At 37.4% G+C, this 17,114-nt stretch overlaps 1 long non-coding RNA gene across 1 annotated transcript; it reads left to right on the forward strand.

Annotated features, from left to right (window-relative positions):
* Positions 1-224: 224 nt before the first annotated feature.
* LOC121237783 lies at positions 225-16,554 on the forward strand. The gene is made up of 3 exons (XR_005934972.1): positions 225-354; positions 3,003-3,012; positions 16,545-16,554. It is a non-coding gene; the product is annotated as an uncharacterized LOC121237783 (long non-coding RNA).
* The last annotated feature ends 560 nt before the right edge of the window (positions 16,555-17,114 follow it).

Here is a 17,114-nt window from a genome sequence, read left to right on the forward strand (position 1 = left end):
GAAAAATGGAGTCCCTCACATGCATGCAAATATCCAAGACTTTATGTTCTTCAAGCATTGGATGATGACTTGGAGGATAAGGGGGAGGAAGTGTTCTTTAATTCTCAAGAAGTGGAAGATAGCTCATAAGGGGAAAAAATAAACAAGAAAATGAAGATTTCCTTGAATGCTATAACAGAAGCCCCAAACCCCAAAACCATGAGGTTATGTAGCTCCATTGGAAAGGAAAGAGTGTTGATCTTACTGGATTCAGGAAGTACACACAACTTCCTGGATCCCTCCATTGCTAAGAAGGCTAACCTCTTGGTGGACCCAACAAACAAGCTGAAAGTCATTATATCAAATGGAGATATGGTGACCAACGAAGGATTTTGCTAGAATGCCTCCATTAAAATGCAAGGTACTCAATTCAACATTCCTTTTTATTTGTTAACACTTGGGGCGGTGTGATGCAGTGTTGCGTATACACTGGTTGGAGACATTCGGTACTATTACTTGGAACGTTTCTAAACTGCTCATGGAGTTCCAGTTGGAAGGGAAAGAGGTAGAATTAAAGGGGTTGAAGTTGGGTAGACCCTTTTTTAGGAAGGGAAGAAGGTGAAATTTAATATGAGCCATGGGTCTAAGGGTATACTAATACAATTAAAGGCTATGGAGTTGTTGGCCAAGTTGAATAGTCACACTCAAACAGATATGGATGTTAGGGTATTAAGTTGTTACAACAGTTTAAGGGTATTTTTTAGGAACCAGTGGGTCTACCACCAGTGAGATCACACAACCACAAAATTCTTCTAAAGGCAGGAACCTCTCCTATCTCTACAAGGCCTTATAGATACCTTTTTTACCAAAAAATTGAGATTGAAGAATTGGTGACAGAATTGTTGAAGTCTGGAATGGTTAGGCCAAGCTCAAGTCCTTTTTCCTCCCAAGCACTTTTGGTACGTAAAGCAGATGGAAGTGGGCGCCTATGTGTGGACTATAGGGCCCTCAACCAAAAAACTATTAAAGATAAATTCCCCATCCCAGTCATTGATGAATTTTTTGATGAGCTCCGTGGTTCAATTATATTTTCTATAATGGACTTGAGTTCTGGGTATGATCAAATCTGTGTGGCCCCTGAGGATGGTCCCAAAACGGCCTTTCATACCCACAAAGGCCATTATGAGCTTTTGGTAATGCCATTTGGGCTCACCAATGCACCCTCAACATTCCAAGTGTTAATGAATGAAATTTTTAAACCTTTTTGAAGAAGGTTTGTGATATTTTTTTGACAATATACTTGTGTATAGTCACTGTCAAGAGGATCACTTGAGTCATCTCAGACAAGTGTTGGAGGTTCTAGCAAAAAACTAGCTCTATGCCAAGCTGTCAAAATGTACCTTTGGAGTCCATAAGGTAGAGTACTTGGGAGATGTGGTGTTAGGAGAAATGGGCAAGGTAGATCCTAGCAAGGTGGAATCCATGCTAGAGTGGCCAATTCCTAGAACCCTAAAGGCCTTAAGGGGTTTTCTTGGATTGATTGGGTATTACAGAAAATTCATAAGAAAATACGGGCTTATAGCAACACACGTAACAACCCTTCTAAAGAAAAATGCCTTTACTTGGACCCATGAAACCACAATGGCTTTCCAACAACTTAAACAAGCAGTGTCCCAACCCCCAGTTCTAAGGCTTCCACATTTTATAAAAACATTCACAATAGAATGTGAAGCTAGTGGTTGTGGCATTGGGGCAGTTCTCATGCATGGGGGTAGCCCATTTGTTTTTTCACCAAAGCCTTGAAGGGTAAGGCATTAGCATTATCCACTTATGAATGAGAGTTAATTGCACTAGTGACAACAGTGCAAAAGTGGAGGCCTTATTTATTGGGCCAGGCTTTTGTGGTCAAAACTGACCAACAAGCCTTAAAATTTCTGCTTGAGCAGAAAGTGGGTACCTTAGCACAACAGAAGTGGGTCACCAAGCTAATGGGCAACGATTTGACAATTGAATTCAAGAAAGGGAGGGAAAACAAGGTGGCAGATGTCCTTTCAAGAAGGGATGAAGATTCTGAGGAAAGGTGCACTATAGGCCATTATTTCCTTTCCCATGGCTGAGTGGGTCACTGAACTCAAGCAAAGTTATAGTACTAACCCTGAGCTACTAGACTTATTATAGAGGTTTCAGTCTAATCAGGATCTACCTAAAGGGTACTCAGTGAAGCAAGGGCTGCTGCTTAAGAATGGGAGATTTGTCATTAACATTGACTCACGGTTCAAGGAGAGGGTCTTATAATTTATACACAGCAACCCATCAGCAGATCACTCTGGGTTTCTAAAGACCTATCAACGTGCCAGGAGGGATTTTTTTTTGGCATGGGATGAAGAGGGATATCAAGAATCTGGTCAAATGTTGTGACATCTGCCAGGCTAACAAAAATGAAAACATTCTTGAATAGGCATGGCAAGAAATTTCTATGGATTTTGTGGAGGGCCTTTCATCCTCCAAGGGGGCCAACGTGATACTAGTGGTTATTGACAGACTCACAAAGTATGGCCACTTCATGAGTCTGTCACACCCATATACTGCCAGCGAAGTTGCCCAAATTTATCTAAAGGAGGTGTTGAAATTGCATGGCTTTCCTAGAGCCATCATGTCCGACAGAGACCCTGCATTCCTCAGTACCTTTTGGAGAGTCTTATTTACACTAGAAGGAAAATCCCTAACCTATAGCTCAACTTACCATCCCCAAAGTGATGGTCAAACTGAGGCCTTAAATAAGGCTATGGAGGGATACTTGTGGTGCTATGTCGGGGCTAAGCCTAGATAGTGGGTGCATTAGCTATCTCTTGTAGAGTGGTGGTATACTACCTCTTACCACACCTCTGTAAAGATGTCTCCTTTCGAGGCTTTATACGGTTATCAACCTCCCAAACTAACAACATACGTACCAGGAACTACATCCAACGACACAACATACAAACTTCTAAGAATAAGGGAACAGATCAGGCAAATTTTGAAAGAAAACCTCCAGTTTGCACAACAAAGAATAAAAAAGTTTGCTGATTTACTAAGAACAGAGAGAGAATTCGAGGTAGGGTAGTAGGTTTACCTCTGCTTGCAACCCTACCACCATAGTCAGTGGCGGCAAGGCCAAGGGAAGGTGGCTTACCATTTGGAGCTACCGTCGGAGTAAAGGATCCGTCCCGTCTTCCACGTCTCCTGCCTAAACGGAAGCTCGGGGCTCAGATTCAACCGCTGCCATAACTTCTGCCAGTCAATGGAGAAGGAGAAGTCCTGCTTAAGCCAGAGGTGATGCTGGATCGCTCCGTGTGTCGTTATGGGAACAGGCCTCGCACAGAGGTGCTTGTGGAGTGGGTGGGAGATTCGGTCGAGGATGGGATGTTGTCTCGAAACTTCAAGAGACTTACCCTACCTGGTGAGCTAGGTTCTTTGAGAGGGAGGACTTGTTATGAGGCCCACAAATTGGGCTTGGGTTGAGGGGCAAGAGGACCTCGGTGGATAGCTTATGACTAAGCCCAAGGCCAATTGAAAGAACAGTGCATTTTGGAGGAAGGCAACACAACAGCTGCGAATCAGAGGAATAATTGAGTAGAGTCATGTGCTTGTGTCTACAGTTTGTTATTTTAGTATTTTAGTATTTTCTCCTTTTCAATTTATTGGTCCACTTGTAAGCCATGGATTGGCATGGGTAGTTACCTGCAGGAGGAGAGTCTAGAAAAGGGAAATTACAGTTTTCATTTCATCATCTGGAAGAATATTGATCAAGTTGCTTTCTGTTTTCATGGAGGTTGAGTATTCCTTGAAAATACTAAGTTTATCATAATATAGTTTTCATAAATTTCTCTACAATTCACCCGAGTTTATATCTACATTAAGAATTTCCCAGTGAGTTCATTACACCATCGCATGTTCTCACCTCATTGAAGCCCCCGCTCCTCCGTGACCATCCACTAGCCTTCATCGTTGGACACCTATCGCGCACCATTGTCTACAGCCCATGTAGTTCACCATAGGTAAGCCATACATAGGCTCTCTCTCTGTCTCTCATCCCCATAGTTCCTCTCTCTAGCTAATGTGTCCTGCCTGTCCAGCTCAACCCAAGACTGTCTAGTGTGCCTCAGCCATGCCTAGTGTATGAACCCACTAGGTAGAACTCACCCTTGAAAATCGGCTTACAAGGGAAGGTTGTCTAGGGGCTTATAAACCATCAAACAATCCATACTTAGTTGTAAACCATCAACCAATCTCATACTTAGTCGATGTGGAATTGTAATACCCAGTCGCAAAGTCGCTGCCTAGTTGTGAGCGGTACTGTGAAGCTCTCTTATCTCTCAGTATAGCTCTCTCTCTTTCTCTCCACGTGACTCTCTCTCCCTCTTGTTAGTTCCCTCTTTCTTTCTCTCCCTTTTATGGGCTATTATATTTACTCAGTTATATGGTGTTGGATTGATGTACATGGGTAGATTTTATAAGTTAGATAAATTGGGGTGTGAAGTGAGGTGTTGTAAATAGGTGCTAAGTATTTAAGTGTGCCATGAATTGAATTGACTGGTGAAGATTGGAAATGACATATATGTTGATGCTTATATCAATTTGAGATTTGTTATATTGAATGTTTTGGTTGCAATAGACTATGAAGAATTGATGCGGTGATTGGAAATTTGTTATGGAGTATGTGTGATTCTTTGGGGTTTGTTGTATATTGAGTTTAAAAGGATGATGGATTGGATATGTGTTGTATTCATGGTTAACAAGCTTATTGATTGAGAAGAATGTTTGTGAAGGTTGGGATACTGAGGAGCCATGTGATTGTATTGTTTGTTGTTTATTGGGTTTAAATGGATAATGGGTATAATTGATGTGTGTATATTAGTTTGGTTGAAGAGTTGGCTTGTTTTTACTTGAATGCAATGGTTTGTGGATTTTGAATTACATGGGGACCATGAGGTTGAAGAATTGGACAGGTTTTAGTGTTAATTTTTAATTTCATTTGTAGTTGATGATCGAGGAGTATAGAAATGTGTTGTAATTGGATTATTATGCTTGTTTTTGGAAAATGCTACCTATTTGATTGTATTGAGATGTTGGTTATAAATGTATGAAGTTTGGATTGAGATGAATAGTTTGTAGTGTTGGGGTTTAACGATGGAGTTGTAGTGAGTTGGAAGGCATGATCATGATGTTGGTTTCTAAATGGACAAATTTGTATATCTCGAATGTATTTCATATGGATGACGATTGTTGATCTTTAATTGGATTATATGTTGACTTAGGTGAGTTCCGTGTAGGGAAACTTTCGAGGATGCAGTGCATGGGATCAGAGTTTATTCTGCAGGGGTGGGTCCGAAGGGCCCTGCCTTGGAGAGGTTCCTTGACATAAAAAATAAAAATAAAATTGTTGACTTAGGTGATCAAGGGGTATGACACATGTATGTTGGGTGGATTGTATATGTATCTTTGATGGTATTGTGACTGTAGTTGGGTTGTATGGTGAAGTGGGGCTAAGTTGTAGGCTCATGAATAATGATTGGAGATTAAAGTGAAACATGGAAGCTCACTTTATTAGCTAGAAAATGAAGTTAGGATTTCTAGATTCATAGTCTAGGCATAAGGTTTATGGCAAGGGTTATACTTCAAGGATTGGATGATGACATGTGTAGGTGAAATGAATGGATGTTGTGAATACCTAGAGTTGTATGTTTGTACAATTTAGAATCTTAGGGAGGAGTCATGAGGGAGAGAATGGACTAAGAGTTAGGGATAGCTTTATTATGCAAGTTCTAGGTTTAGTGTTCTTGTAAATGAAAAGGAAATGACGAAAGGTTGTGAATGCATGTAGGTTGCCACCGGACACACACATGAACGGACTGGATGAAATATGCATAGCATGGAGTCCAGGTAGGGCTGAGCACCGACCCTTTTGGAGTCGAAGGGCCCATCCTCCGACTCTGACTCCGACTGTGTCGGAGGTCGAATCCGACCTCCGACTCCGACTCCGAACTATGACGAATTCGGTCCGACTCCGACTCCGACTTGTCGGAGCTGAGTCGGATTTTTGGACTTTTTTTTTTGTCTTTTCTAACTTCATATTTGACTCACTTTTTTTTTAAAAAAAAAATTGTAGGCTTTCAAATTTCAATTTTCTCAAAATTACAATCTAAACTTATTAAACTTTTGATTATAACAAAAAATACAACTAAATAAAACAAGTAATATATATTAACACTATATATTATACTAATAGTGATATTAATACTATATATAGTTATAGTGATTAGTATAACTATATTAGTATAAGTTATAGTGATTTAGTATAACTATATAAATTTAATATAATATATTAGTATAAGTTATAGTGATTTAGTATAGGTATAATACTATAAGTTATAACTATAGTCTATATTAGTATTAGTATTAGTTATAGTGATTAGCATAACTATATATTCGTATTTGCTATAGTGATTTTAATTTAGTATAACTATATAATAGTATTAGTATAAATATTATACTAACTATATCACTGATAGTATTAGTATACTAGTAGTCTAATACTAGTATATCACTGATTCACTATAGTTAATAGTATCATATAGTAATATAGTATTAGTAATTAATACTATAGTGATTTATATAGTAATTTATATATAGACTTAAAGTGGATTACTAATAGTATTAGTATTAGGCCATAAATCTAATTATTATACTAATGAATAGTGTGTATTAGTATTACTAATATATTTATCAAAAGGAATATATTGAGAATTTATTAGGTCAAAAAATATAATTAATACAAGATATTGTTATATAAAATTTATATGAATAATACTTTAGTTATTATAGTTTATACATTAGTATTAAATGTTATTATAAATTTATAGATTAGTGTTTATCCATTAGTATTACATGTTGATGTTATTATGCATCTTAGTGTTTATAGTATATTATATATACATTAGTATTACATGCCATTATATTTATACATTAGTAATTTAGTGTTACATGGTAGTAAATTAGTAATATTGTAAATTTGTAATAGTATGATATTTACATATAGTCATATACTAAACTATTATTAGTCAATTTAGTCTATATATTATAGTATAAATATATTATTTAACTAGTATATTATTGAGTTTAACTAACTATATAAGATATAGTTGTATAAAATTTAAATGATTAATATATAGAAAAACATATTTTTTTTTTTATAAAATATGTATAAAATCGGAGGCGGAGGCAGAGGCGGAGGGCCAAGTCGGAGGCGGAGGTGGAGGGTCGGAGTCGGATCAGAGCGCAGTCGGAGTCGGTTCATCATTGACTCCGACTCTGACTACGACTCCGACTCCGACTTCCGAGAGGAAAAAAACTCCGACTCCAACTCCGACTAATTGGAGTCGGAGCGGAGCCAGTGCGGAGCCGGAGCGGAGTCTGATTCGGAGTCGGATTGTTGGATTTTTGCTTAGCCCTAAGTCTAGGTAAGTATTCTATTCATGCTCTTCTAGAGTTTTCTAACGATAAGAAAATGAAATAGAAATGTTTTATTTATGAAAAAGAAATAAATGCTTTTATGAGAAAAATGTTCTTTTATGAAATGAAAGAAAAAGAAATGTTTTCTTATAAAGAAAGGATGCTTTATGAATCCATGCTAATGTATTATTGTTCAAGTATATGTATGTAATGACCTTTTTTGATAGCCCATTTTTATGCACCCCAGAAATAGTTGTAAACTTGTATGCATGTGGATGGATACTATATGTAGTATGTATTGTATGTATGTTCCATGAAATGAATAATGAGGTTTTATGCTTTATGGTTATGAAAAGATGCTTTATGAAATGAAATGAACTGATGAAAAGGAATGGAATGAATGAAAAGGAAAGGAAAGGACTGAAAAGAAATTAATGTTTTAATATATGAAACTACGTAACGGCCATGATTGATAAATGAATGATGGTACCAAAGGACTGGGCAAATTGCAATGTCAGGTAAGTAGTACTAGTAGTGCACCCAATGTTGCCCCCTGACTGAGGGATTTTCAACCAACGGCGGAATCAGGTCCAAAAGACCGCTAACCCTAACATATGGGGCGTAACAGTGTGTACCGGCCCAAGAAAACCGATTAGATTAATTGTAGCATGAAAGGTTTCAGTTTTACAAATGAAAGTACAAGGTGGGAAGTGTTTTGAGGAATGAAAACATTTTTAAAAGAAAAACCCCACCTTGTAATGTCTTAAAGAAATGAAAATGTTTTATGTAAGGTACATATATGAATGTGAAATGCATGAATGAAACTTATGTTAGTATATTTTTATAAGTATGAAGTAATGCTTACTGAGTATTTGACTCATTTTATTTTTATGTGTAACCCACCCAATAATGAATTGAGGACGGAGCATCAGGATAGACACAACCCAAGGGAAAGGTGATGGAAGCCTGGGCATTTTGTATAGGGTATGAAATCTTATTTTGTAAAATGACTTTTATTTCAATTTAATGATTCCTACTGCAAAACTCTCTCTTAGATTTGTAAACACAAGTTTTAAATTCTAACTATAAAATATTTTATATCCTGGGAAGGGAAAGAAAAGTTTTAAAAGGATCAGTAATTCTCGTCTCGTTTTCTAAACTCATTTTCTAAAGTCCTACCATAAAAACGGGCATTATATGGCGTGCTAAGGCTTTTAGCCTACCCCAAACCCCAATTCTCTCACCTTTCTTCCCACTATTTGGTGCAGATTTGTTGGGCCTTGAGTGTGTGACAAAAAGGCCATGGGCTTTTGGTGGGTTGGGCATCCAATCTAATGGGTTGGCCAAAATTCTAAGACCTTGTTGGGCCTTTCTTATGGGCTGAAATGTTAATTACACCATGCAAATAATTTTTAATAAAAATAAAAGCACAAGATTTCTCAAGGGCTCTAAACCTTATGCATGGTCCAACTTAGGTATATTATGGCCGTGACATAGGTAGGCGAGGACTTGGCTAAGTCTGAGTTGTCACACTACCCATGGCCTGTATAAGGCATGTAGCACCCCTAGTCAGATCCAATTGGATGGCTATGTGATATTGTTTAAAATTAAGTCAAGATAATATCTTCATTCCATTGAGAGTTTAAGAGTGATATTAGAATCATGACAAGAAAAACGAGCATTTATGACGGATTATTTGCGATAAGAATGACTATTTGTGATGAAAATCAGGGTGTACTATTGATTATTTTTGTATTTATAATTGTATTTGGCCTTATTGAGCTGTAAATATGCGAGCTCAGTGCACAATTTTATAGGAAAAATATAGCTTATTTTTTCTTACTTACATTACTGCATGCTCTTGTTTTTCATCAACACATCAAAATTGTTACAATAGAATGTATTGGAGCTGGTTAATTAATTTGTTAGTTAATTGATTAAGCAGCTGGAATTAAAGGGACATTTACGCCGATCCCCCAACGCTTGGTGGTCCTTTAGCTTAAGCTTGCATGCAGTTACTTTTAGACCGGCAGTTTGGCTATAAATTGATTATGAGTGGCATGATTATATTTCCTATTAATTATATCATCATTAATTCTTGTAATTTTAACGTGAATATGATGCAAAGTAGAACTAGATTTGTCGATAAAATAATGAAATACCCACATGTGGAGTTGTACTATATATATATATATATTGCATGTAATCTTTAGCACTTTAGTCATTGAAGAACCAAAGCTTTTTTAGCACTTTCATAATATTGAGAGAACAATCAATGTCACTATGTGATTCAGTACCATTGATCATATGCATAGACATATATATAGAACATAAAGACCATGCAGCCGGAAAAAACGGTATATATTACTGTTAATATCTCAAAACAGATCATGTGTGCATTCTTTCGTTTCGTGTCAAAATAGATCTGGAGCAGGCAAATCATGACCAATGTGTTTAATTAGACTGAAGCTTGAAATGAAAGCCACAAGAGGGGGGAAAAAAGAAGATGATTTTTCTTGTTTTTGATACACTCGAGTACTAATACGAAATATTAATATATCTTCAAGATGTCATATATAAGCCGCATCTTGGCTCTAGTCCAATCGATATATCTAATCTGCGCTTGCCTCATCATGTGTAATATTGATTCTAGCCTTGACAGTGATAAGAAAGTTAATTCTTTAACTCTTTTTAATATAAATGAATCTTAAAGACATTCTTTTCAAGCTTTCAGATCTTATTAGAGAATATATATACACTACAACATAAATGAGTTTTTGTGACGGTTTGGCAATTGTGTCAGTTCCCAAACCGTCACCAAAAAGTATTTTTTTGTGACGGTTTGTGGAAACCATCACTAAAGGCAACCGAGAAATTGCATAACGTTTGAATGTATATATATTCACAATTGAACGGGCCCTGGACATTCGAACGTTGAGGTTACTTACGTGTGAATGTGTAAATGTTTTGTGCCAACGTTTGAGGATTAGTGATTCATGTTCGAACGTTAATTGATTTACTATTAAAGTTGGATAAGCTAACATTAAAAAAGTTTGAGAATTGAAATTCAAAAACAATAGATATATTAAATAATATTGTTCATTACATATAATAAAAATAAAGTACAAAATATGATAAAATTTTGTAAACAAAGTGGAAAATACTCAAAACGAGTTGTTTACAAATGTATGAAATTCATCAGTCAATGTGTTGACTTTTCGATTAGGATTTCTAACCGATGGCCAACCTCGGTGACACTTTGTTGTACTGATGCGATCTATCGATTGATATGCGTAGTAATATCTGAAACTACCGCATCAATCCAAGCAAGGTGCACATCCCTCGCAGATGCACCTGTTGGCAGCTAACTAGTACTCTCAATATGGGGAGCAACATTGGGCCCCGTTTGATGTTGAGCATGCCCCCTCCCTTGTCCAATGCCAGGCTGATGTCGGGCAAGCCCCTCCCCTGTCTAATGCTCCGATCGTATGTGGTCATGTCAAGGGGCCTAATCTGCTCTGTTAGCCACTCCTCTGCCTAGGGTGGCACACTCCGGGCTAGTAATAGGCGAGAATGATGACTCTATATGGGAAGTTGTCCATGGAGACGATACTTGCCTCATAACGGATCCTCTAAAAATACAAAGTGGCAAGTCAATGGTCCACATTTATTGCAACAATAAGATGCAACATTAGGGAAAAAGGAGCAACTGTATCTGGCTCAAGGAGTTCTTCTTATCGAGCTACTCTCGGTCTTTCCCAGTGAGGATGTAGAAATCTTCATCTCGGTCATCATCCTCCTCATCAGTAACCTCAGCCTCCGACAGGTCAACTGGGCCAGTAGATTATGCAGAAGTGCCTACATCTGCATCTACTCAGGATCTGTCCCCAAGCTGAGCATCTCCTGTAGTAGATGTCTCAGCTACGTGATGGATCCCCAGTAGCTCGGTGATGACATCAGTCGAGACCTCGAACTGAACACTACAGTAATAGTGTGAGAGGATGCATCCTGAGGTATGGAGCATATCCCATATAAAACTCCTGAACCATTGAGAGGTATATGCTACCCTTAATGTGTAGATATTGCACCAGCCTCTAGTAGTAAACACGTCTATGAGGCTCTTTTGCCCCATCTAAGCTTGCCGAACTCGTTAATCAAGACTTCTAATTTGGCCATAACTGTTCGAGCCCTGATCCGAGCAGTGTCTTGGCTAGTTTCTTCCCTACCTCATTTCCTAGTAGTCAGAAGATGAGGTGCATCCTGAAAAAAAAGAAAGAAAAATATTAGTACTATAGATGCATATTATGTACTGTAATCTAAATTGTTTGAAATATCATTCAAATGTAAAATAATTTGCATTCGAATGTTAACCTTCTACATTTGAAGGTGTTAGGCTTTATGCTAGCATATTAATTTCCTATAGGATAATCACTCGAACATAAGCTGAGTTACGTTCGAATGTGATGCTAGCAAACACACGTTCGAATTAAATCAAGTATACGTTCGAAATGTATTAATAGAATAAACAGAAAGTTATTACATTTGAACGTACAAGAAAAATACATTCGAACGTGAGTAAGCTCTTGAACGTATTTATTAAGACGTTTGAATGTATATTAACTATTCGTTCGAATGTATTTCTGACCTTTCTAGAAGCTGAAAGGTTTTACATTCAAACAAATGTGAAATAAATTCTTGAGCGTAAGACTAACATTTGAACGTATGTGACGCTCAAGAATATGAACGATATGACATTCAAACGTTTCAAACGTACGTTCGAACATACTAGAGAACATTCACACGTTACAAGATTAGTGTTCGATCGTGTTTGTCGTATTCCTCATTTAAAAGGTTTAACGTTTGAATGTGAGGCTGTAATGTTCAAACATTATGACACAGAAATGGCTGAGTCAACTCAGCCATTCTCGTACATGTCAAACACAATGAAAGTGGCCAAAATCCACTATAGAAATGAAGTATACACTACAAGAAAGCTTTTTAGGGTGACCATTTTGCCATTACCAACCCATGGTGGGTGAAAAATAAAGGTGAAAGTCCGGCCACCAGTGGGTTTCGATTTATACAGAAACCTCCATTAAACATAAAAAAAAAAGAGCACGCTAAGGGTTAAAGAGGGATGCCTACCTCTTTTGTAATGTTTGTGATGGTGTTTGACGGCGGCGGCCATGGATTTGGTGGCATTTTTTACGATTGCGACAACGGAATCTTATGGGAAACATATTTCATTTGAAATGTTGTTTCACATTCGAACATATTTCATTAATGTTCGAATGCCACTTAATGAGTGAGAGAGCCATTCGTACGTTACTATTTGTACGTTCGAACATTCGTCACTTAATTCCTGAGACATTCGAACGTTATATTTGTATGTTCGAACGTTTCTAGAATAAATTCTTGAACATTTATGCTAAATAATATATTATTTATAATAATATTATTGATACCATAGTTGTTATATATTGTGAATATATTATCGATCATGAATATTATTACTATACTATATGTAATATACATAATGTACTACACTTATACTCTATGTACTAGTATATATGCTATACTAGTCTGGTGTTGTTAATATATATATATATATATTTTTGAATGTAGAACATATTTTATATAGCTTCAACAGAGTCAGTATTACAAAATTTATCCTACACTAAAGCATTGCAGATTGCAAAATGACCGCCTTCGATCCAAACCCTTTCTTCCCCAGTAACAAAGCATGTTTTGCCAATAAATGAGCAACATAATTTCCTTCTCTAGGAACATAGCAGACTAACCAGCTGTCCTTATGATGAAGAACCTGTTTTATATCATTAATAATGTGCCCCATCCCCGACTGATCTTCACCTTCCTTGTTGATCTTTGTAGTAACAGTAGTTGCATCTCCTTCAAATATTAGTTTAGAAAAAGAGAAAGAAAGATCATTAGTAATCTCGAGGGCTCTCCACAAGCCAAAGCAAGGTCATTTACATTCTGTTTCACATCACACATAGATGCTAAAACCTCCCCCTCTTCATCTCTAAACACAATTCCCATTCCCATTCTCTTATTTTCCAAATCCATAGCCGCATCCCAATTGGCCTTTACCATGTTGGTGCTAGGTTTTTTCCATTTCTTCTACACTCCATGTGAACCATCACCTCCTCAACATCCAACTATGCTCATTTGTGCTGTTTTGTAATCCTCCAGACCCTCACTAGCCATCGAAATGACTTGTTTAGGACTGTAAAACTTGTTCTCGAAAATAAACATGTTCCTCCTTAGCCAGATCCAATGCATAATCATTGCCATCCACTCAAGTTCCTCTTTCTTCAAGTCATTAATCATTTTAATCCAAAGAGACATGAAATCCACTTCTTTGTTAGCCCATTTCATCACAGGACTGTTGTTTTTCGCCCATATATCAGCAGCTGAAGGACAACTCCATAGTATATGAACCACTGATTCCTCACATGATCCACAAATTGGGCAAAAAGGACAATCACCTATCTTTTTCTTGAAAAGGTTACTTCTAGTAGGAAGAATATTGTTAATAGCTTTCCAAAGAAACATTTTAGCCACTGCAGGCACTTCCAATTCCCACAATTGTTTCCACATAGCATCATTATTTTCAATCTTTGAAACATCCCCTTGTAGTCTTCTTTTTATCTCCATACCAAGATGATATGCACTCCTCACTGTGAATACACCATCCTCAGTATAACCCCAAAACTGTTTATGACAAGTTCCCAACCTACTCAATGGTATTTGAAGAATAACAGTAGCCTCCTCTTGTGAGAATAAGTTTCTGATCAAACCCTCATTCCAAGTCTTAGTAACTGGGTCAATCAGTTTGATTACCTTCTCTTCTTCCCATTGACTCATCATTGGGAAATGTACACAATTAGTCACAGGAGTTGGCAGCCATTTCTCCCCCCAAATTTTGACTTTGTTCCCATTACCCACTCTCCAAAGCAACCATTCCTTCAGTAGAGGTCTTGCTGACAAGACACTTCTCAAAATAAATAAAGGGTTGAGCCCAATTTTAGCACTTAAGACATCTGAATTTCTAAAATATTTCTCCCTATAAATTCTAGCAACTAGAGATGAAGGATTAGTCAAGACGCACCATCCTTGTTTAGCAAGCATAGCAGCATTCAAAGTTTCTATATCTCAAAATCCCATGCCCCCTTTTGCTTTCTGAGTCCCCATTCTCTCCCAGTTCCACCAGTGCACTTTCCTTCCATTTTCTTTATGGCCCCACCAGAATCTTGCATACAAAGAATTAAGCTCCTTACACAAAGAAATAGGCAATCTGAAAACCCCCAAAGTGTAAGAGGGAATAGTCTGCAACATAGCTTTGATCAGGATCTCCTTTTTTTTTTTTTTTTTGATAGGAAAACCAACTCTTCATTTCATAAAAGGAAACAGATTACAAAGAAGAATCAAGCCAAAGGAAATTAGCTATTACATCCGGGTACGAGCCCCAACATAAATTAATTTCTGAGACACTCAAACCGAGCTTGGCAAAAGTATGAGCTACTATAATGCAGCTTCTATTTGCATGTTCTAAAACACATGTTTGAAAACAAAGCATTAACTTCCTGACTTCACTAACCATATTCCCCATGGTGGCCATAGGCTGACGATTACTATTAAACTCATTCACAGCCAAAAGAGAATCAGATTCAATTGACAAATGATATATACCAAGATGAAGACACAATTGTAAACCTCTAAGGACAGCAAGACCTTCAAGTTCAATAACATTTAGACTGGCCCTTTCTCTTAACACTGCCGCCATTATAACTTCACCCTTTGAATCTCTCAATACAATACCTATACCTGCCACAAATCCATCTTGAAAGAAAGCTCCATCTACATTCAATTTAAACATGCCAGGTGGTGGCACTTCCCATCTGCGATGATGTCTGATAACAAATATAGGTTTGTTTCTCAATTCACGGAACCCTTTTTGCAAAGCCAAGGCACTTTCCAATTTATCTTTAGCCTTAACATCTTTTTCCTCAAAAATCTTCCTATTTCTTCTGTCCCAGCAGCTCCAACAAATTAAAAAGAACAGCTCCAGCAGCTCTGCACCGTTGTGGATCTGCAAGTTTAGGACTACATCAATAAAAGAGCTGAAAACACCAAACCGTATTTGTTTTGGGAAATTTCTAACCCAGAATTCTCTTATGGATGGGCAGGAGAGTAGCACATGCAAAATATCTTCTCTACAATCATTACGAAAAGCACACTTCTCTTCAATCATTACATGTTTATTCCAAAGATTATGCATAGTAGGTAAAATTCCTTTGATAGCCTTCAATGCAAACACTTTTATTTTTTAAGGGAGTTTCATATTCCATATAGACTTCCACAATTTCCTTAAAAGATTAGTATTTGATGATTCACCTCTTTGTGTCCCCATATTAACTGATCTGAAACATCTATAGCCACTTTTGACTGTGTATCTACCATGAGCTTCATGCGTCCCGCAAGTTACATCTGAGCTCCCTTGGCTAAGAACTATCTACGAAATCTGTAGAGCCACTGCAGGAGGGAACATGCTTGAAATTTTGCTTACATCCCAGGCTGTCTTGCCAGGAAGAAATAAGGAATTAACAATAGCTTCCTCTGCTCCTATCACAGACATAAGATTCATATCAGCAATTCTTTTAAAACCTGGTATCCATACATCAGTCCATATTCTCACTTTAAGCCTATTCTCCATCTACACCCCTCCTTTAGCTTGGATATTGTACCCCAAATTCCTCTCCAAACAAAAGAAGGATTATTTCCCAACGCAGCATCAAAAAAGCGGTTCTTTGGAAAATATCTTGACTTAAACATGCTGTGAAGCAACGAATCAGTACTTGACATTATGCGCCATCCCTGCTTGGCCAAAAGAGCATCATTAAAGATCTTCAAATCCTTAAATCCCATTCCGCCTTCCTTTTTTGTTTCACACATCTTCTTCCAACTCATCCAATGAATTTTCTTCTCTTCTTTTTTCTGCCCTCACCAGAATTTTGCCATCATTTGTTCAAGATCATGACACAAAGCTGAAGGAAGTTTAAAACAACTCATGGAATAGCTTGGAATAGCTTGGGCTACAGCTTTAATCAACACCTCATTTCCCCCAACCGAGAGTACCTTTTCTTTCCATCCTTGCAACTTCCTCCACACTCAGTGCTTTATTTCAGAAAAAGCTCTCGTCTTTTCCCTCCTAACAAAATATGGGGAGTCCTAGATACTTTTCATACTCCTGACTTTACTCTACTCCCCAAAAGTCCATAATTGCATCCTTAGTTGGTGAGTGCACATTTGAACTGAACACAAGGCCCTTTTTGTTTCTGTTTATGACTTGACCAGAAGATGCTTTGTAAAAGTTAAGAATTGATTGAATTTTCTGATTTTCTTGCATACTTGCCTTACAAAATAAAAGGCTATCATTTGCAAAAAGTAAATGAGAGATCTTTGGGGCACCTCTACAAATCTTCACTGCTGAAATTTCCCCTTTCCTCTCGGCTTGTTTTATTAAAGAGATCAAACCTTTAGTGCACAGTAAAAATAAGTAAGGTGAAAGGGGATCACCTTGTCTCAAGCCTCTAGATGGAGCGAAAGGACCTTGTGGCTCA

Source organism: Juglans microcarpa x Juglans regia, chromosome 6S (genome assembly GCF_004785595.1).
Source record: "Juglans microcarpa x Juglans regia isolate MS1-56 chromosome 6S, Jm3101_v1.0, whole genome shotgun sequence".
Classification (NCBI taxonomy): Eukaryota; Viridiplantae; Streptophyta; class Magnoliopsida; order Fagales; family Juglandaceae; genus Juglans; species Juglans microcarpa x Juglans regia.